Source organism: Lissotriton helveticus, chromosome 6 (assembly GCF_964261635.1).
Source record: "Lissotriton helveticus chromosome 6, aLisHel1.1, whole genome shotgun sequence".
NCBI classification, from domain to species: domain Eukaryota; kingdom Metazoa; phylum Chordata; class Amphibia; order Caudata; family Salamandridae; genus Lissotriton; species Lissotriton helveticus.
In genome coordinates, this window is record NC_136067.1 from 1,424,896,084 (window position 1) to 1,424,917,444 (window position 21,361).

At 46.7% G+C, this 21,361-nt stretch overlaps 1 protein-coding gene across 1 annotated transcript in view; it reads left to right on the forward strand.

Moving 5' to 3' along the window:
• Positions 1–21,361, forward strand: part of ENPP1 (ectonucleotide pyrophosphatase/phosphodiesterase 1) — a 739,100-nt gene that overhangs the window by 645,336 nt on the left and 72,403 nt on the right. The gene's annotated exons all lie outside the window — the stretch shown is intronic.

The window sequence follows — 21,361 nt, forward strand, 5'->3', positions numbered from 1 at the left end:
AATGCTGTCCAAGAGGCAGACCTCATGTTTACCTTCTCCTCTGACACAAAAATCAGGATGATTTCTGACTCCAGTGGGTACAGCTAACTACAGAGGCCCGGATCCTGCAGGAGCCCTGACTAGAGAGAGATCTGCTGCCTTAAAGCCTGCCCTGATGACCTGAAGACTGCAGGAATAATCCAAAAGAACGTACTCAGTATATCCAGGAACGGGGCACTATTTCCACCTCTCTAAGAACTGTGTTTTGGCCTAACCGTATTTTATTAACTTGGTAGGGATCAACCCCTCCCCATTGGAATAACTCAAAGTATGACAGGGGTACATTAAGACAGCTGAAGTACTAGAGGATATGGAGAAAGGGGAAAATTGATATGGAAAACTGGTGTTGGCAAATAAGAAGACTCTGTTAGAGTTTCATGGAGAGAAGACCGCATTTTCTGGATACCGGGTGACAGAAAACCATGGAGACAAGGGGATGGGGACCGAGGCTTGAGAGGAAAGGGGGAAAAGGGATGGGGAATCATGGAGACATCCATTTATGCATCAGCTGGAGTTAGGTGATGCTCAATAATTGCTTTTCTGGGTGGGTAAGTGTCAAGCTGATCCTTGAATTGCCGTAGAACAAACTAGATGCTACTTTCATCCCAATCTTTTTCTTGATTAACTTCTTCTGTAACTGCCCCCCACTTTTTTATCACCCCCACAGTTGTCACCCTTTCCCTCAGCCTGCTTGGCTGTTAAACTTTGATTATTTTGAGTCACATTGAAACAGATTTCTGATAGATACATCTGCCGTGTGGATTCCTCACCTTGTGAATATCCCCTTGCGTCAGCAACATTCGGAAATTCTTTTTGTAGCCTCGCGCCGACGTGGACTAAGACGTCATAGAGACACGACCTCGCTCGCGACTCCGCTGACGTCACCGACGCCTACAATAGGCCCACGCCGGCGTGATGACATCAGTTCCCTTTTTTCCGCGTCGTCGACGCTAACGGTTTCGGGATACTCTGTAGCTTATTGTATATTGTTACTTTATTTCTTCGATTCTCCATTCTCTGACCTTTTGCTACCATTGTCATGTCGACAAAGAAGACAGGGTTTAAGCCTTGTAGAGAATGTGGGAAGATGATGTCCGTTACGGACCCCCACCAGGACTAATTATTCTTCCCTTCATTGACTGAGGATATTTAATGCTGTGCCATTTGGTACCTGTGCACAGAGTCACCTGGGGCTACAGATCAAGATGCACTTTAATGTGGGCCCTTCCTATTTCGATGTATTGGCACATAGGTCTCAAATATTTGTGAAGATTCAGTCTTGAAATTTATGTTGTGGAATTTCTCTATACAATAGTTTCACAGCAGGATTTCTTTTGTCCAGAATTATGCCTTATTGCATGGAATGATTGGCACAATGGCAATTTCTGGCATTGTAAACTAAAGGCACACATATTTCTGTCACTAGAAATCTAGGAGAGCCCTCGAAAAAGATAAAGCTGCCTCTCTGAAAATGACATCGGTGGAGGTTGGAAGGGTCATTAAAAAATCTCGCGCTTACTGTACCCCCGGCCCAAATCTGCTTCCCCAAGCACTGTTTAAGCACTTTATATCGCACTGGTCTGGTTTCCTGGCATCAATGTTTAAATACATTCTGGAAAATGATTCTACCCAGACAGCTGTAGTGCTTCAATAATTTACCCCATTTTTAAAAAGTGTCAAGCAAGTTCACCTAGTTCACTTTGTAAATATTGACTAATCGCTCTGATGGACGTGGAATTGAAATACTTCTCCACGCTATTACTTCATGACTTGGAATTCTGGTCCTATGAAATTGGAATGCTCACCTTAAATCAAACAGGCTTTTATGGGGCCAAGGCACTCTAACCAACCTCATGGCCCTGAGCCTAATTACAAATGGAGCAAAGGCTACAGGCACATCTTTCTACATGTGTTTTGTAGATTTTAAGGCTGCTTTTGACTGTGTGCCTGGGAACAGGTTATGGGTCAACCTACAGCGATGGGCCATTCCTCCCAAAATCCTTTGTGCAATCAGGCTGGTTTATTCAGGTACATGGGTCAAGATAAAGATTGGTGATGGCATGCACGTACCAAGGAAAGTCCAAACAACATCTGGTATAAAGCAGGGCTGCGTGCTTGCCCTTCCCCCTCTTTTTAACTTGTACCTGGCGGATCTTTGAGCCAAACTGGACGGGCAGACAGCTCATGCCAGAGCATTGAAGGACAACCAAGGTCTCACATCTTATACGCGGAATGATCTTCTGCTGTTTAGAAAAACAAAAAGAGACCTTCAAAGGTTGTTTAATTCCCTTGGCACTTAAGCAGACAAGAATGACCTGGAAGTAAATTATAACAAACTAGCATGATGGCTTGTAATCGGGGCCCAACAAAAAGTCGAAAATGACATTGTAATGGAAATAAAATTGAGGAAGTCGCCACCTATGTATATTTGGGGGTCAAAGTAGATGCAAATGGTACCTTCGCATTCCAGAAGAGGCGATTCAGGTAAATATCCAGGCCATCAATTATGGTTTTTCAACACTGGCTAGATCAATAAAAGGCCATGAATTGAAATCAATGGGAGCAGTTATGAAAGCCAAATTGTTGCCAACGTTTGCATATGGATCGGAGATAATGCTGGGTGATGCCACTTTGCTTGATAAATTAGTAATCAGAGCCTATAAACAAATCTTCAGGCTACCAAAGTCTGTCTCGCTTGCCCAACTCCAGTTGGAAATTTTAGTTACAAAACAGACAATTGCCAGGCCAGCTGCACTTGTAAAGCTTTGTCATGAATTGCCTGCAGCGGCCGATAACACCTTGGCAAATCTAGGCCGGTCCGAGATTAACTTACAACGGGGAAACGGCTCCCATAAAAAAACATCTTGATAATAGCATTAGGTGATTGGAGTAGGGCAACCTTTGGAACTCGAAGATCACCAGTCAAACCTTTAAGAAAGATGTCAATAAGTCGATCAGACTGCAGAGCTTGTCCGCAGACAAAGAAACATTGTCCAAACGTCGTCACGGGTGGCTGGTGTTGAAATCTTACTCAACTCAAAAAGAATCGCTCCTGCTGGCCACATCCTATGATCGTAAAGTCAAACAGTCATTCCTGGCCCTTAGATTTGGAAAGATTCCCACATTAGATCTTATTCCAAAATGGAGGATGGGTGATTCAACCGTAGTCCGGACTCGTCATCTGTGCCATCAGGAACTAGAGACTCTGCTCCACATTATATGCATCTGCCCAAAGTTTATTGACCAACGTATAAGTCTATTAAGCCGTGAATTTCTTGCTTGTGGAGTCAATGGGCCCAATTAACACAAAGCTGAACATAAGACTAGTGCAGATTTTGGCTATTTTAAAAAATCTCGTAACTGATTAATATAGTGTAATGAGTGAACTCGGGGTGGGGGGGGTGAGGGTGTTAGAGGGTCCTGGCTCTTGATTCTAGGCTGTGTTAATTCCGGTATTGTTTAGGCAAAAGTATACAAACTGGTAAACTGCAAGGTCGGGCTGCTATGGTTCTCTTTAGTTTCTATTCAGTTATGTTAAGGCAATAATTTACTCAACATTGCACCTTTGTCTTGTATATTGACTCCGATTCTAAGCATGGTTTTGTATATAGGTATCATATTTGACTGAAAGCCATTTTCCACTTAGCATAGTACCTACTTCCACTGTTTGAATTTGCACACAAGCACTTTAATACCCATAGTAGTTTTTTTATTAGAACGATAAACGGCAATGCTTCAGAATTGTAGCTGCTAGGGTCCCCTAAAGTGGCTGTTCCCCTCCTCGTCAAGTTCAAGTTCAAGTTTAACATTTGTATAGCGCACTACTCACCCAGAGGGTCTCAAGGCGCTTGAGGGAGGGGGGTACTTTACTTATCGAATATCCATGTTTTTAGTTGTTTTCTGAAGGAGAGGTGGTTCTGTGTAAGGCGGAGGTGGGTGGGGAGAGAATTCCAGGTTTTGGCAGCTAAGTAGGAGAAGGAACTTCCCCCCATTGTGGATCTATGGATGTGTGGAATTGCGGCGATGGCTTGATTGGACGATCGTAGTTGGCGGGTGGGGGTGTAAAAGGACAGGCGCGTGTTGAGGCATTCGGGTCCTAGGTCGTAGAGGGCTTTGTGTGCGTGGGTGAGGAGACGGAACGTTATTCTCTTGTTGACGGGGAGCCAGTGGAGGTCTTTCAAGTGACCGGAAATGTGAGCTTGGCGGGGGATGTCTAGTATGAGTCTGGCTGAGGCGTTTTGGATGCGTTGGAGTTTTTTCTGTAGTTTGGCTGTGGTTCCGGCATAAAGGGTGTTTCCGTAGTCCAGTCGGCTTGTGACCAGTGCGTGGGTGACCGTCTTTCTTGTTTCGGTGGGGATCCAACGGAAGATTTTTTTGAGCATACGTAGGATGTTGAAGCATGATGATGAGACGGCGTTGACTTGTCTGGTCATCGAGAGGGAGGAGTCCAGGATGAAGCCCAGGTTATGTGCGTGGTCCGTAGGTATGGGTGCGTTTCCCAGGGCCGGTGGCCACCATGAGTCGTCCCAGGCGGAGGGGGATGAACCTAAGATGAGGACTTCCGTTTTGTCCGAGTTCAATTTAAACGGCTGTTCTTCATCCACTCGGCTACTTCTTTCATCCCTTCGTGTAGGTTGGTTTTGGCGGTGTTTGGGTCTTTGGTGAGGGAGAGGATTAGCTGGGTGTCGTCGGCGTAGGAGATGATGTTGAGGTTGTGTTGGCGTGCGATGGATATGAGGGGACTCATGTATACGTTGAAGAGGGTGGGACTGAGTGATGATCCTTGTGGTACGCCGCAGATGACTTCGGTGGCCTCTGATTTAACAGGGGGGAGGCGGACTCTCTGGGTTCTTCCGGTGAGGAACGAAATGATCCAGTCCAATGCTTTTCCTTGTATTCCGACGTTGCTGAGGCGTTGTATAAGGGTGCTATGACAGACTGTGTCGAAGTCTGCGGAGAGGTCAAGTAGGATGAGGGCAGCTGTTTCTCCGTTGTCCAGTAGAGTTCGAATGTCGTCTGTTGCTGCGATGAGGGCGGTCTCGGTGCTGTGTTTAGCTCGGAAGCCGGACTGTGAAGGGTCGAGGGATTTGTTGGATTCGAGGAAGGCGGCGAGCTGACTGTTGACGGCTTTCTCAATGACTTTGGCAGGGAATGGGAGGAGCGAGATGGGGCGGTAGTTCTTAAGTTCAGTGGGGTCTGCTGTGGGTTTCTTCAGAAGGGCGCTGAGTTAGGCATGTTTCCAGCTTTCCGGGAAGGAGGCGGAGTTAAGGGAGCAGTTGATGACGTCTCGGAGATGGGGTGCGATAATGGAGTCTGCTTTGTTGAAAATGTGGTGGGGACATGGGTCGGTTGGCGATCCTGAGTGGATGGAGTTCATCAGGCGGATGGTGTCTTCAGTGGTGATTGGGTTCCAGGCGCAAAGCTTGTTGGAGGGGGGTTTTAGTTCGAAGGTGGGTGGGATGGACTGGTCTTCGGACTGGTTTTCAAAGCTATTATGTATGTCAGCGATTTTGTTGTGGAAGAATGAGGCTAGGGAGTCACAGAGGTCTTGGGAGGGGGTGATGTCGTTGGTGCCGGCGGTGGGGTTGGTAAATTCTTTGACGATGTTGAATAGTTCCTTGCTGTTGTGGGCGTTGTTGTCGAGTCGATCCTTGAATGCTGATTTCTTGGTGGAATGGATCAGTTGGTGGTGTTTGCGGGTGGCGTTCTTGAAGGTGGCCATGTTGTCAGTGGTTGGGTTTTTTCTCCAGGCTTTCTCGAGGGTGCGACAGAACTTTTTGAATTTCTTAAGGCCATCGTTGAACCAGGGGGCTTTTTTGCTACTTTGCTTGATTTGATGTTTTTTCAAGGGTGCTAATTCGTCAGCGCTGTGGGTGATCCATTGTGTGAGGTTGGTGGCTGCAAGGTTTGGGTCCGATGATTTTGCAGGAGGGTTTTGGTGAAGCGATGTGAAGAGTTGGTCGGTGGTAATTTTGTTCCAGTTTCTGCGGGGGATTGGTTGTGGGTCGTAGTCTTTTTGTAGTTGAAGTGAACGCAGCTGTGGTCTGTCCCATGGAGAGCTGTGGTGTGATTGAAGGAGATGTGCTTGCTGGAGGTGAAGATTTGGTCGAGCGTGTGCCCGGCATAGTGTGTGGGGGTGTCAACAAGTTGTTTGAGTCCGAGATTGGCGAGGTTGTCCAGAAGGGTGGTGGTGTTGCTGTCGTTGTTCTTTTCCAGGTGGAAGTTGAGGTCTCCCAGTAGAATGTAGTCCTCGGAGGGGAGGGCGTGTGGGCTGATGAAGTCAGTGATGTCTTCCCTGAATTGTGTGCGGGGTCCTGGTGGCCTGTAGATGAGGGTGCCTCTGAGTGTGGTCTTGGGGTCGATGTGAATCTGGAAGTGAAGGTGTTCGGTAGCTGCGAGTGTGTCGTTAGAACTGGTCGTGATGCGGATGGTGTTCTTATGAACAATGGCGATGCCTCCTCCTGTTTGGTTGATGCGGTCCTTTCCGATGATCTTGTAGCCGTCCGGGATGGCTATGGCGATGTCGGGCGTTGATGAGGCGTTCATCCAGGTTTCTGTAAGAAAGGCGACGTCCGGCGAGGTGGTGTCGAGTAGGTTCCAGAGTTCAATGGCGTGTCTGTGGATCGATCGGGTGTTGAGTAGGATGCATCTCAGGTGGTTAGTGTCGGAGCTCTGTTTGGAGTTTGTGGATTTGGTGTGGGTCTTGATGCAGTCGAACTTGCAGGAGAGGCAGGTGAAGGGTCCATGGGTGTGTCCTGGGACGGCTTGGTAGCAGTTTGGTGGTCGGCCGGGGTTAAGGGCTGAGACGGTTGCGGCGTCGTACGTAAGGCGGGTGGAGTGGTTTTTGCGCGGGCCAGGGGGTTTGGCGCTGGGCGCGGTCCAGGCGCGGACGGGCGTAGACGGGCTAACACTTACCAAAGTACATGAAACAACGTAAATAACTTTCAGTAAAAGTCAGGAAACTCGTTATTCCAGTAAACGCACAGCACCCTCTCAGCACAGCCTGCTTGCTTCCAAAAGCGCCACCAATCCAAAGTAGTATGCGGTGAACTCTTAGCTTTTAGTACTTCAGCAGAATAACCAAATATTACAAACCTCTCCTTAAATCGAAAGGTAGTAAATGAGTATGTTCTTTGCTTGCAGAAATAAGAAATCTTCAAGAATATTGTAGAAACTTCCAAAAAACGAATTCAAAAATCAAATAAATAATGTAAATCTTATCCAATTGGGTGTACCACACCTGTGCTGCTGTAGTAGTAGGTACCAGACACCCTCGTCGCCAAATTTGTAATAAACAAGAAATAAATCCAGGTTGAAAATCCAAGGTTTATTGAGTTGCAGCACAGTACTCCAGTCTCCAGGTTACATCCAGTTTTCTAACTCCAGTACATTTCATATCAACACAATTCCAAATGGAATTACTCCACAGTGTGTATGTGCAACAACAAAGATACATTCTATTAAAAGGGAAATATGCAGATGGATAGAAAATAATATTAAAAGGGAAATATTTACAAATAAGAATGCAACAGCTTTCTCTCAGGGTGCTTCCTTAAATGAAAGAAATTTAAAATTGTGCAGTTGATTAATAGGCACATTTAAAAGCTGCTTGGGGGACGCTATAGGCTTTCATTTTGGGCGTTACTCAACACTTAATGGTGACAAAGATTTATTCTTTTGGAGATGCACTGTTAGGGCATTTCCACCTGAGCTCTGGTGTGCGTCCGTTCAGTGAACACACACAAAAAATGTTTGCCTTGGGTACAATCTGTTTATTTCTAAAATAAGTATTTTGAAAGCACTTGTTTTACTTTAAGTGCTACACCTTTGTGCACATTGTGCTTTAGCCTCATACAGTGTGTAATAGAATCTTAAAATAATGACATATTCACAGTGCTTTCTGTCACAGACTGGGGCCTAGCATCAATATAAATACACAAGTAACTATTCCAAATTGTCATCCAGGAATCAATTCTGTAACTGTTTGGTTACACGCACAGAAATCTGCACTGGTCATATTACCCGTCTGAGGTTTCATAAGGTAAAATCGTGCATTTGCCACCGAGTATTGCTGTGTGCATTTATTTTTATGTAGTTACCGAAGGTGCTAGATCACCGATCTTTTTACTCTTTTTAGTCACGTCTTTGTCGAACTCTCCCACCCCCCTCCTCCCTCTCCCACACACACACTGTCTACAGCCCCCACTGCACTCAGGACTATATTTTCCAAGCTTTGTATGCATTTCGGCCACTGATCAAACCATTAAGTTAATAGTGTTTCTGAAAATGTATGTCATGTTAAAAATTTGGCTGGAAAAGTAGCTTGTAAAATTGAACAAAGCGTGCGCAATTGATCTCAGTGAAATGTTATTTGATTGCTATTTCGACACACTCTCATTTCTCCTGCCAGACAGCTGGGCTCTGCATAAACAAAGCACATGGTTGCCTTGTACAGCATTGAGAAGTTGCTTTAACAAAACCTACTTTGGCATTTCCAAGGGAATAATTAAGGGTCCTCAGAAGTCCGATAGAAACTATGCGTTTAATCAGATACACTGAACGAAGTCTTGCTTTTCATAACATCCATCTCGTCTGTGTATTAAGTATATGGCTTTTTTTTGGTTCTGGTGTTGAGACCGCTTTAACTACTTACCAACCTTTTGTAAAAAAAAAACGAAAATGAGTACATAACACTAATGATTAGTACAATGCACACTAGGGCTTTGGTCAGCCATTTCTTTGTTGAAGTGACATTCACATTTTGGATCAGCCAACGATTAAACATACAAGATTTTGGCAATGGGTCGCCTCCCTTTAATCATTGACTTTTATTGTTTCCGGTGTCACTCACATTTTTGGTTTACCATCAGGACAGCCATTCAAGTGTTTGAACAGTTTGGCTGTGTGAGTGATGGCATTTTCCCTGTGAGATGCCATTTTGGAGAGGTTAAGGACACATGCTCTACTGTTCTGAGTCATGGGTTTATGAGTGGACGAGTATTTATTTGAATGGGCTGCGCTTCAACCCCGCTCTTTCGGAGGATAAATACTAAGGGGTCCATTAGGATGACGGGCGGACTTTGTCCGCCCGTCATCCTAGCGGGGATTGGGACCGCCCGCCATGAGGGCGGGGGTCCTGTGGGGGGTATTAGGATGTGCCCACCACACTGGCGGGCACATCCTGCATTTTTAGCATTGTGGCGGGCGGTGCTCTCAGCCTCAATGCTAAAAATGCATTTCAGCATTCGCATAAACAAAGCGGCAGGCACCGCGCGGTGCCTGCCACTTTGTTTATGCAAATGAAGGGGGGGTACCACAGGTACCCCCCGTAGGCACCCCCCACCCCTCATTCAATCTGGGGGCCCATAGGGGGCCCCCAGAGTGAAGACCGCATGCCTTTACGTGGCGGCATTGCCGCCACGAAAGGCATGTCTGGAAGCCCATGCTTATATGGCTGGCGGTGTCTATGAGACACCGCCACCATATTAAACATTTTCCGCCCCGGCCGCAAGGCGACCGGGGCGGAAAAGCGGCGGACGGTCTTTCTGTCCGCCGCGGTCCACCCCGCCATACTAATATGGCGGGGGGAATTCGGGAAACGATGTCGGGCGGATTGCCTCTGCCAGGCCGGCGGTGGCTACCGCCAGCCTGGCGGAGGCAATCGTCCCGACATCATAATGGGCCCCTTAATGTTGGTTCGTTCTGTTTACCTGTCATAATATTGCACTTTCTTAAACGTCTTTTTACTGCTGGGCCTTTAGTGACATAATTTTATTGAGAGTAAAATGCATTTGAAATGATTTTTAATAATTGGTTTAAACCACTAGAAGTGTCTGAAGACATTTCCAGATTTGTAAATTAAAAACTTAATGGCTATGCTGCCCCACAGTAAAAACTCCTGCTCACTCTCTGTGCCCTATCATTTGAATCTAACAATGCATTTCGACTGTCCGTATCTAATATTGAATAAATATTGTAAAACTACGCATTGACTCTCAATCAAGAACTTCTAAACTGCGATAACTGTATCTTCATATTCTCTTTTCCTTTCGGGTGCTACCCCTCAGTAGGCGATACAGTTATCGCAGTTCAGAAGTTCTACATGGAAGGAGTAAACATTCAGGTTCGGAAACCAAGCGGCGTTTCATGAAAGGGACAATCTCTTTGAATAACATGTTTTTGTGAAATGAATCTACACTGTAAATAGTCATGTTGATTGAGAGTCAATGCGTAGTTTTACAATATTTATTCAATATTAGATACGGACAGTCGAAATGCATTGTGGACTTATGAGTGTGTAAACGCAGTTAGTGGAGTTCAGCTATAGCATGGCGGGAAAATAATGTTCGGAGCACCAATCAGCAAACATCAGGTCACATGAGTAGGGTTTAAAAGTAAAATAGAAATAAGGCGCGCAGACATTCTTTGCGAATCGAGAGAACGGAGAACATTTAAACTTCTGCAGCAGGTATGGGAGTGACTGTTGGTCTGAGGGATGTTTTCGTATAAGAAGGGGATATGTAGGGGTGATTGAATGGAGTTTATACATGGAGACTGAGGAAACAGATTACGGAGGGTAAAGTGCGATATGCACACTGAGAAAATGTCTTAGATTTAAGGGAGCTTACAAACGAAGGTTACGTATCCAAGGGTGAGAGGTGCAGAAGACTAATTAGATTCAAATGATGGGGCACAGAGAGTGAGCAGGAGTTTTTACTGTGGGGTCTGCAAAGGTGTTTGATGAATTGCACGCTTTAGCAAAGGCACATGAATGTGAGGTTAAATAGAGGTGACATTCATTATTATGTAAGTAATCTGTCAAGTGCAAGTTATGGTGTATCCCGAGAATAGTGAATTATGTCTCCACGGAATTATTCATGTTGCACGAATATACATGCATTAGCAGTATACTCAAAATGATCTTCTTAAGCACAGAATTTATTTAAATACCACATTGTATTTCATGAATGTAACTACTACAGTCAGTTATGTAACACAGCTATGTTTTTATTACTACTTTACAGTGTCCCCTGACGAAGGGCGTATCCCGCCCGAAATGCATTGGGCTAGAAATAAACACTGCTTGCAACGAACCTTGGCATTTGTCGTGTTTAAACAAGAGGCTTGGATGGGCACAGTTTTTACATGAGAAAAATGGGAAAACGTCATATAAACCCTGCATGTAGAGAATTGGATAAACAATTGAAAAAATAGTGAAATTTTGGAGTAATTTGAAAACAAGGATTAAATGATGGAATAAGTGTGGAATAAACAAGCCATAGAGGCGCTTTATTGCTGTGCAAATTGGTTTGGGACGGAAGTCCGCCTCATCTCTACACATTGATCTACATAAAGTCAAGACTAAATCATTACAAAATCTCGCAACTTGACTCTGGACCAATTATTAGTCTTTTTGTGGTTTATTTAGTGTTTACATATCTTAATAGGAGCGAGCTGGTCAATGGCATCTGTGACTTTTGTATCAAAATGAAGATGGATTTTAGTAGCATAGATATATTTAATAACCCTGTCCCCTATCGTAGTCCTAGAGAACTTGGGTCTCAAGATTTTTTAGGTCCCTACAGCAGAACAATTGAGAAAGTGTATACCTAAAATCAAATCCGGCTCCCCTCAGGATCTGTGTCCACCAAAAATAGTGCACATGGCAATTGAGCCAGTAGCACTTCAGCTGTCAGCTGCCTCAGGCCTTCCACTCTTAATAAAGCTCATCTAAATGCATTGGACCCTAACAATTATCCTCCCATCTCTAGGCTTCCTTACCCCACCAAGTTAGTTGAGAAGGTGAAGAATGAGCAGCTTGTTTCCTTAGTCGATAATAATCATCTCCTTGATGACACCCAGCTCGAGTTCAGGAAAGGTCACAGTAGCGAATCTGTGCTAGTGGTGGCAACAGAGGAGATCAGAGCAACTTTGGACAGGGGAAAGAGCTCTGCCCTTGTCCTACTGGATTTGTCACCGGTCTTCGATATGGTCAGCCCTGCTGTGCTGGGTGATCGTATGTGGAAGCTGGGGATAGGCACTCGCTCTCCTACAGTCTTTTATTTCTAATAGACAACAAGTGTTAGCAATGGGTCAGTTTACTTCAAGACCATACTCAACAGGGCTCATCATTGAGCCCCACAATGCTTAACATGTCTGTTACACTACTAGTTATACTCATAAAATCCTTTGGCCTAGTTCTGGCTTACTATGCAGATGACCCGCAAATTGTCGGGTCACTCTCCAATGATGAGCCCAGCACAGTGATATTTTTAGGTAGGTGAATTAATGGATGGATGGAAAGTGCCTGAAACAAACTCCTCCAAAACGGAGGTGATACTATTTAGAAATAATCCATCCTTCTAGTCACCGATTTGGTGGCCCTCTGAACTATGTTTACTCCCCAGTGTCAAAAGTCAAGAATCTTGGGATAATGATAGATAGCGAGCTGAAGCTGAGAGAACAAGTCAATAAGCTAACCTCTGCTTCTTTTTACTCTCTGACATGGATCAAGAACATTGAGAAATATCTACCTTTTGAGCTTTTAAAAACTATGGTAATTTCTATTGTACTTACAAGACTTGATAACTGAAATGTCCTTTACTGAAATCTCCCTATAGGCTTATTGAAGCACTCCAGACGCTGCAAAATTCTGCGGCACGTTTTCGGTTAAAGATTCCCAAATTTCATTCTGCAAAGGAGGCCATTAGTAAACTTCATTAGCTGCCGGTCAGGCAACATATTGTCTTTAAGGCTGTGTGTGTGTGGCCTTCAAGATCCTCCATGGGCATGGTCCCTCATACTTCAAGAACATGAGGTGGTACACCCCCAGCAGGACCCTTCGTTCTTCCTAGGCCAATAATTTGGTGATACCTGCTTTCCGTACGACCACATGGGGAGGCAGAAGCTTCTTCAAGACCACAGCCCTATTTTAGAACATCATGCAGAGGGAATTTAAAACAGGTCCCTCTATTGCTGTGTTTAGAAAGTCATTGTAAATGTGGCTGTTTGTACAGAAATTCAAGATCAGCGTATCCTTCCTTTTCCTCAATCATCACCAAGACGCCTCCAGGCATTCGTTCACACTCTATAAATCTATTCATTCATCCATCAATTGAAGATTTTGATGTTTAGGGGATTGAGGCCATGGCTGCTTATGAAAAACAGTCAAAATGCAATTAATTCCCACTCCTGGTTGGTGAGTTAGATAAACCTGCCATTAAGTTTAAACCTACGCGTGCAACATTCCATTAGTGGGTAATTTGATTCTTTAGTGGTAAGACCTCAAGAAGTGATACTGATAAATGATATTGGAGTTTGAGATACTTTGTGTCTGGTTGTCTTTCTTACTGGTGAGAGAATTGAGGATATGACGAATAGCTTAAATTGCAGTAGGAGGCCATGATTTTTCTCCCCCTTTTCATAAATGGTAATAGAAAATGTTTTCTTAATAATGAAGAAAGAGATGTTCAGCCTGGAGCCTCCATCAGTGACCTTCGATAGTACTAGCAGTTCTTTGGTGAAGAAAATCAAGTCATTGATATTTCTGTCCTTTTTCAGGCAATGGTCAAGTACCACGTTTAGAGGTTCTGGGTGTTTGGGAAAAGACAATAGATTTGTGAGCCTCCTCGTTAACATGGCTTTTCACAACCACTTTTTCACATCTATGTTTAATGGTTATCTGAAAGAAACAGTTGGTTATAGATTCCTTACCTTAGATTTACCCCCAGGGAGTCAGACTGGATCCTGAAAGTTTTTCATCAGAAGTACCCCTGCGGGACGATAGGTGGTGTCAGATGACTCTGCGTCCGTCTTCGGCGTTGTGAATGCTGGGAAGACGTTGTGGAAGCTACTTAGACGCCGACCTCGCATGTTGACTTTAGTTCTTTCTTTTTCCGCGCCAGCAAGCGCAGATCCGGAGAGCGCTGTACCCCCAGTCTTTGACTAACTTTTTGTGACTTTTGTCGACTTCTTTTCAAGTCTTACATCGACTCCTGGTGCATGAGGGGTGCCCGGTTTCAAGGCCTGCAGTTCCTGTTCTCGACTGATGTAGCACCGCGTGTGCCTCTACTGCCTGGAGCGTGACCACGACCCCGACCCCAAGTCGTGCTCCGACTGCCGAACCATGGCCCTGAAGTCTTTGAGTGAGCGGTCCCGAAAGCTACTCGGGGCCCGGTAGTCGGCTCCGCGTCATTCAAGGTTCAGGTCACGTGGGAGGTCGACGGACCGATCACAGAGCCATCATCACTCCTCATCTAAGTCTTGACACACTGCGTCAGGAAAGTCGAAGCACAAGAAGAAGTCAAAGAAGCATTCTCACTCTTTGACTTCCCCACGTCTGTCGGCCGATGCGACGAAGTGTGTGGTTGGTGCCACTCTCGCAGCTCCACCCGTGGAGCCTTCAGTGTCGAATCCAGCCTTCCCTCCCTTCCCAGGACCTGGAGCAACCCCTGCCTAGCTTTGTCAGTTCTCCCAAGTGATGCACGGCTTCTTTGGGTAGCCTGACTCTGCCTGTGTGACTTCGGGTCCCGTGGACACGTCTGGGGGCCCTAGGCCTTCGATGCCGGCGGGACAGGTCCCGGCTCCCCAGGGCCCCCTTGGTGCCAGTCGACCTCATAACACCTCCACCGGCGCTGATTCCACCAGCATCACGTCCACAGCCGGCGCCGGCTGGACCTCCAGCCGGCGAAGACCCCGCCTTCCACCCCGATGTGGATACGGAGCCAGACTAACATCGACCGACAACGTATCCAGCGCGGATGTATGACATTACAACGCATGCTTTTACCACGCATGCTTTTACATCACAGTTTTTGCAACGCATACCATTACAACGCATAGCGCTTTGGGGTGCTGGATAGTGAATAGTTTAATTTACTATTCCAACTCCAGTCCCCGTGGACACTAGGGAAGGTGTTGGATAGTAAATTAAATCTATCCCCTATCCTAGAGCGCCCCCCAGCGCAATGCGTTGTAATGGTTTGCGTTGTAAAAGTTGCGATGTAAAAGCACTGCGTGGTAAAAGTTGCGTTGTAAAGGATGTTTCCCATCCAGCGCCAATGGGTACTTTTGTGCCAGCATTCCACCCTGGGCATTTTCAGACAGTTTGGCAGCCAGAGGAGGGTGAGGAAGACTGGGAGGGGTCTGAGGACCCTCTCACTGCTCAGTTGGAGTATGATCAGGACTGGAGAGAGGACCCGGGAGATGCCAGTGGTCAGGACACCTCACCAGACAATGGCATGTTGTCTCCTCCTATCGTGGCTACGGAGGAGGGAGCATCATGCGCATTGGTGTTGCGTATGGCGGCCAAGGCCCTACACCTCGAGGTACCTACTGTGGCAGTTAGGACCAACCTCCTGATAGAGGTGCTTCAACCGGCAGGCAGCGAACTCTTCTGAGCCCCTGCTGCCGTTTAATAAAGCCCTCACCGGCATCGTTTTGGGCACCTTGTCTAGGCCCACCACAGGGGTTCCTGTGGATAGGATGGTTGCCCACCGCCCGGCCCACCCCACTTTCCTCTCCCAACACCCCCCCCCCCCCCCCCCCCGAGAGCTTGGTAGTCCAAGCCTCAACGTCCCAAAGTGCATTCCCTACCGCACCACCAGACAGGGAATCCAAGAAGCTGGATCAGTTTGGGAAGAAGTTGTTTTCTTACTCCAGCTTAGGGCTGCGGTCGGTGAACACCGCATGCCTCTTGGGCAGTTATTTCCACTCGGTGTGGGATACGGTGAAGCAAGTGCTGCCTCTGTGTCCTGATGAGCCTGGGCTGTGCTCTCCCGTTCTGTTGCAGAGGGAGAGACGCAGCAAAGTTCGCCATCCACTGTGGACTGAACACTGCCGACTCACTGGGTAGGACTATTTCAACGTTGGTGGCGCTTGGCCGTCACGCTTGGTTGAGAATGACTGGCTTTCCTGGGATGTCCTTGATTGCCGTCGCCTGTTCGGTGACAAGGCAGACAGTGCGCTAGAGCGCTTCAAGGACTCTCTGCTACGGCCAAGTCCTTGGTCCTCTCCACCACACTCCCTGCACGGTGTGCCTTTCGCCCCTAACATGGCCACAGAAGGGGTACCCAAACACTTTCCTTTCAGAGCCAAGGGCCAGCGCAAGCTGTTCAACCTCCGCGCAGCTGGGGACATGGGAAGCACCGACGTGGTTCTGGGGGCCAGCGGGCGGGCAGTCGACCACCACCCCCTCTGCAGCAGACTCCAAAACTTCCTAGTCCGACCTTTCAGGCCCATCAAACGCCAGTGGGCGGCAGGATTCGCCATCCCTCCCCCACTGGCACAACATTACGTTGGACAGGTGGGTTTTGCAGATAGTTCGAAGGGGCTACTCCCTCCCCTTCAAGACTATCCCTCCCGCCGTGCCACCCCAGTACCCCCGCATGTGGTGGGATCATCTGGCCCTTCTCCAACAGGAAGTTACAGCTCTCTTGGCCAAGGGAGCCATCCTGCCCCAGAAGTAGTTTGTGGTTGCTATTCCCAATACTTTCTGGTGCCCAAGAAGGACAAGGGCCTGCGTCCTATCTTGGATCTCAGGGATGTCAACCGCTACCTCCGGAAGGAGAAGTTCAAAATGTTGACCCTGGCTCAAGTCTGGTCTGCCCTTGACCCTTGAGACTGGATGGTAGCTTTGGACTTGCAGGCTGCTTATTTTCACATCCCCGTCCTGCCGGCCCACCGGCGCTACCTGCGGTTCACCGTAGACCACAAGCATTTTCAGTTTACTGAGCTCCTCTTTGGCCTTACCAGCGCACCTCGGGTTTTCACAAAAGTGATGGCGGTGGTCGCAGCTCATCTGCGCAGATCAGGGGTTCCAGTCTTCCCCTATATCAACGACTTGTTGCTGAAGGTGGGCTCGCCCCAGGCAGTCGTCTTCCACCTCCAGACTACAGCCGACCTCCTGCATTTGCTGGCGTTCTCCATCAACGTTTTTAAAGTCACACCTGACCCCCTCTCAGAAGCTCCTTTTGTTCGGAGCGGTTCTGGACACAATACAGTTTCGGGTTTATCCTCCCGAACAACGAGTCTGGGAAATTCGTGCTATGATTCCGATCTTTCAGCCTCTATCCTGGGTTTTGGGTCAGGATGACCCTGAGGCTGCTAGGCCTCATGGCCACCTGCAACCTGCTGGTCGATCATGCCAGGTGGCATATGCGGTATCTGCAGTGGGACCTAAAGTTCCAGTGGGCACAGAATCAGGGGAATCTGTCCGATTGCATCCAGATCTCGGAGGGCACTGCACGACAATTGCAATGGTGTCTCACGAACCAGGATTGGTTCAACAGCAGGTCCCTCTCCCTTCTCCAACCACAACACACAGTGATGATGGATGCATCCCTTCTGGGATGGGGCGGCGACATGGGAGAGGCGGAGATCAGAGGCCTCTGATCTTTGGCGGAGTCTGAGCTCCACATCAACCTTCTGGAGCTTTGGGCTATCCGTCATGCACTAAGAGCATTCCTTCCCTCTGTCTGAGGAAGAGTAGTGCAGGTGTTCACGGACGACACCATCAGCATGTGGTACTGCAACAAACAGGGTGGGGTGGGGTCGTTGACCCAATGTCAAGAGGCCCTCTGTCTCTGGACAAGGTCGGAACATCAGGGCATATCCCTGGTGATTCAACTCCTGACAGGTTCACTGAACACCAGGTTGGACGAACTCAACTGCAGGTGCATGATGGATCACGAATGGCATCTTCACTCTGAGGTGGTGCAAGGTCTCTTTCAACAGTGGGGAGAGCCCCGGTTAGATCTAATCACCCCCGAAGAGAACACGCAATGTCAGCAATTGTGCTTGTTGGAATTTCCAAGGCTGCACTCGCTTGGCAACGCTTTTTGTCGTGAGTGCAGTTGCAGTCTTCTATACACCTTTCCGCCTATACCACTTCTGCCCAGAGTGCTGCAGAAGATCAAGCATGACCGAGCCCAAGGTATTCTTGTGGCTCCGTATTGGGCACAAAGAGTCTGGTATCCCGAGCTGCTAAACATGGCCATCGATCCTCCGATCCGACTGCCTCTTCGTGAAGATCTTCTGTCGCAGCAGTGTGGGATGGTCCTCCACCTGAACTTGTCCAGCCTCCACCTCCTTGCGTGGAGATTGAGCGGTGGCAGTTGATGTCATTTGACCTGCCTCCTGAAGTCTGTGATGTAATCTTGGCAGCCAGGCGTCCCTCCACGAAGACGGTATATGCCTGCAGATGGGATACATTTGTGGCATGGTGCACAGCAAAGGCTGTGGATCCCCTTTCTGAGGGTCTCTTGTTCCTTCTATCTTTAGCCCAGCAGGGTTCTGCTCTGGACACTCCTAGGGCTACCTCTCAGCCATTTCAGCCTTCCTCAGGCTTCCCTGATCAACCTTCTCTTTTCAAGTCCCCTATTGTAAATAGATTTCTCAAGGGCATTACTCATCTTTTTCCTTCTGTTCCCTTCGTAATGCCTCAGTAGGACTTGAACTTGGTTCTTACTTTTCTGATGTACACTCCCTTTTAGCCACTACATAACTGTCCTCTCAGACTCCTCACTCTGAAAACTGCATTTCTGGTGGCCATCACTTCTGTGCGCAGAGTGAGTGAGCTACAAGCTCTGTCTTCCAAGCCTCCTTTTCTGGCTGTTGATCCCGACAAGTTCGTCCTTAGTACTCGACCTTCCTTTCATCCAAAGGTGGTCACTTCTTTTCATATTGGCCAAAGCATCTCTTTGGCCACCTTCTTTCCCCCTCCATATCCTTCAAAAGAGGAAGAGAGGCTCCACCTTCTGGATCCAAAACGTGCGCTCTCCTTTTATTTGGATCTCACCAAACCGTTCCGGTGGACGACCAGCTCTTTGTTGGATACGCGGGCGCTAAGAAAGGTCAAGCCATGCACAAACGGACCATCTCCAGATGTGCATCAAAGCCTGCTATTCTTTGGCAAAGAAGGAGCCTCCTGTGGGGGTTTGCGCCCATCCCACCATGGCGACGGCAGCTACTACTGCTTTGGGACGAGGAGTTCCCTAAATGACATCTGTCAGGCAGCTACGTGGGCATCACGGCACACGTTCACAAAGCACTACTGCCTGGCTAGCCAAGTCCAGGGAGACCGCTTCTTTTACCGTTCTGTTCTCCAGGACTTTCTGGTGTGAACTTAGTTCGCAGACTCACCTCGGGAGTTGGTATTGCTAGGGTATCTAGTCTAAGGTTAAGGAATCTATAACTAACTGTTTCTTTCAGATGAACAAGTTACTTACCTTCGGTAACAATATATCTGTAAGAAACATAGGTTAGTTAAAGATTCCTTACCGCCCACCAATCCTCCCCGGTCTGCGAACAGATTTCTAGGGTTCAGGTCATTGTTTCAGGGCCCTAGTTTTGTGCACCAGTGGTCAGTATCTTACATGGCTCTGAGTTCCCACCGCAGAAATTCATGTACCAAACTGACGTCAGCATGCAAGGGTGACGTCTAAGTAACTTCCGCTACATCATCCCAGCAACCACGATGCCGACAACGGACGCGGCGTTGACCGACGCGCCGGAGTACTGCTGCTGAAAAACTTTCCGATCCAGTCTGACGCCTGGGGGTAATTCTAAGGTAAGGAATCTGTAACTAACCTATGTTTCTTACAAATACATCATTACCGAAGGTAAGTAACTTGTTTTTATGGCTTATTTCTACCAATTGGGTGGGAAATTTAACCAAAGGCATCTTTCAAAGGAGTGTAGTGAACAAAGCACTTACGGCAGGTGCAAAATCGGCTCCACGTATACAGTTAAGACTGCGAGTGGAAACACATATTTTCATTGATTTCTTTTTTTTTTAAATCTGAAAAAATTAAAAGCTTTATGAAATTCACAATCCTTAACTATGATGAGTTCAGTCATTGAGGTTTTTATGGTCTTCACTACACATACGGCGTAATCGTTTTGTATACTGTGCATTTTTTTTCCTATTAATCTTCTATTCTCTAAATATATGTAACTGCTTTTCATATGATATCATGTTATATTCTGAGTCATTCAATGGAAAATATACACGTCGTGTATATTCTGCATTATGTGATACCAGGCCAGGAAAAATCTATCCTAGATGGTTTCATCTGTAACGAAAACAAAAGCAACCCATTATGCCTTATAGGAACCTGGGTGAAAGTATATGTAAGTAAAAATGGTTGACTAAGGACTCGCACTTAAAAAACAATCAACTTTAATCAGGACAGCAGTTCTGGTTTCACAAATGTTGATAAGCAGTAAGATCTCTTGGAATCACAGAAAAGAACTGGTGTGATTGTTGAAGTTTCGACCGTGTATGTTATTTTTGATGTCATCATGAGGAATAAATCACTGTCTACAACAAAAACCCTTCAATTAATCCCAAGCGCTAAATATCTATTCCCTCTTTCTTTCTCTTTTTTACCAGAGTATTTAGGTGATGCAGCCAAAAAAACTTTGAATTTATCCCATTAAATTTTACATTGCTCCTCTAATTCACCTTGGTGTAGATCTCCTATTAGCTTCTGTCATGGGGAAAAAACTGAGATTAAAAATTCTGGCTGCACTGCATATGCACGGGATTACATTACTTTTGATGACTACAGCAGTGGCAAATGATACTACTTGATGTCTATGGCTCCACCTGGCTTATTTTACCAACAGGGAAAATTTCATTCTCAAAAACATTTGTTTTTTCAAAGCAAAATATTACTTCCTGCTGTTCGCGTTATGGGCCACATGTATGACCATTTTTAGCGGTCGCAAACGAAAAATCGGGCCGTTTCGATCGCTAAAAAGGGGCTGTAGGATGTACAAACCTATTTTGCGAGTCAGTAACCTATTACCAACTCGCAAAATAGGGTTTGCAAGTAGCTATTGGGAAGGGGCGCACCAAGGGCATCCCTTCTAATAGTGGTTCACAGGGGGAGGTACGATTGTTTTGGGACACCTTTGTGTTTGGCAGCAAAAATATTGTTTAAGAGCAGGCAGTGGTCCCACGGACACTGGTTGCTCTTAAAAAAATGAAAACACTTTTTATTTTTTTCTTTCAAACGCATCCCGTTTTCCTTTAAGGAAAGTGGTCTGCATTTGAAAAACAATAAGTTGCTTTATCTAAAAAGCAAACACAAACATGATGGACTGCTGTGCGCGGCAGGCCAACATCCCTGTGACTGTAGCTCATTCCCATGGGCCACAAGTTGTGACCTGCCTCATGAATATTGATGAAGCAGATCATTAGCGACCCTATTGGGAATAGCTAAATATGTCTGAGACACATTACATTTTGCGAGTCTCAACAAATTGCAATTTGCGACCTGCAAAAAGAATGGTCGTACATCTGGGCCCTATGTCCTAT